The 1,379-nt window shown below is 66.2% G+C and overlaps 1 non-coding gene across 1 annotated transcript; it reads right to left on the bottom strand.

Moving 5' to 3' along the window:
* Positions 1-975: 975 nt before the first annotated feature.
* On the bottom strand, positions 976-1,129 carry LOC140475530 (5.8S ribosomal RNA). Its single transcript, XR_011960053.1, has one exon. It is a non-coding gene; the product is annotated as a 5.8S ribosomal RNA (ribosomal RNA).
* Between the last annotated feature and the right edge of the window lie 250 nt (positions 1,130-1,379).

Here is a 1,379-nt window from a genome sequence, read left to right as displayed (position 1 = left end):
GACGCCGCTCCTGAACCCAGCGGCCCCGAGCCGGACGAGTTGAGGAAGGCACGCCGACGGTGACAGGGTACGGAAGACACAGCGGTGGCCTTCTGGCGACTTGGCCCCCGACAGCCCGACGTTCCGCCGTCCTCCCGATGGCCAGGAGGACCGTGCGGGGGTCGGCCGACGGCGTGGTAGGTGTGCCTGCACGGTGACGGAGCACACACCACGCCCGCCAACCCCTCCGTACCTCCCGAGACCGGTGGCAGGACGGAGCGGAAAACGTGCGGACTGAACGGGAGAGCCAAGAGCCAGCGATCCACGCGCGTGCGACCGTCCAAGTCACAGCGTTCGACGAAAACCTCCTCCCTCGGCCAGGCACTCGGCGCCAGCAGGGGAGACAGGATCAGACGCCCCGCCGGCCACTTAAGGCCGAGGACGAACCACGAGACGGGCGGCTGCAGCAGCGGGCGGCCTGCAGCTCCCAGCACTCTCAATCGATCAACCATCGAGTCGGGTCAGCGTGTCAAACCGGCGAGCTCCACGGTCAGGCCGGCGGCGCACCAGCACCGGACCTCCGCGGCTCCCTTCACTCTTTCCACTGCCAGCCAACCGAGAGACGGACCCAATGCGGACGTGCAGAGCTTAGGCAGACCCCCCACTGGAGGCTCAACACTTCGTGGCAGCTCCGTGTCCCAGAGACCAGGAGGGTTGGCACACACACACAGTGTGAACCACCGACAGCCATTCTGGGACCGGTGACAGCCGTGCTGGCCCCACTGCCACGACACAGACGGACGCCAGGCCGCGCTCCCCGGCGGGGGGGATGGCGTCGAGCCTGACGAACGGAATGTGCAGGGTGGGGGGGAAAGGCCAAGCGCTCCGACGCCGGAGGGCTCCGGAGTCTGAACTTAGGGGGACAAAGAGGACGGGTCCTCTGCGACACCCCAGCCGCGCTCTCGCCAGCCAAGGCGAGTGCGATTGATTGCCAAACGACCCTCAGACAGGCGTGGCCCCGGGAAGAACCCGGGGCCGCAAAGTGCGTTCAAAGTGTCGATGATCAATGTGTCCTGCAATTCACATTAATTCTCGCAGCTAGCTGCGTTCGTCATCGACGCACGAGCCGAGTGATCCACCGTCAAGAGTTGTCTGAGTTTGTTTTAGGTCTCTCCCTCGCCAGAGGAAAGCGACCCGGACCGCACATACGCTCCCCACCTTGAGCTACAGCCACCTGCACGCCGGCGTGCGGGCGGAGCAGGGTGGCGTGAAGCGATGGGGAGCACCATCCTGGTGCGGCCCGCAGAAACATACGTCTATTGGGGGGAGGAGGACAGGGCGCCCAAGAGGCGATGCGTGCCCCAACGCACCGCAGCGACGGAGGCAGGATCACCGCCACC

Source organism: Chiloscyllium punctatum, unplaced genomic scaffold (assembly GCF_047496795.1).
Source record: "Chiloscyllium punctatum isolate Juve2018m unplaced genomic scaffold, sChiPun1.3 scaffold_1762, whole genome shotgun sequence".
Taxonomy (NCBI): domain Eukaryota; kingdom Metazoa; phylum Chordata; class Chondrichthyes; order Orectolobiformes; family Hemiscylliidae; genus Chiloscyllium; species Chiloscyllium punctatum.
This window is presented reverse-complemented; position numbering and strand designations above follow the sequence as displayed.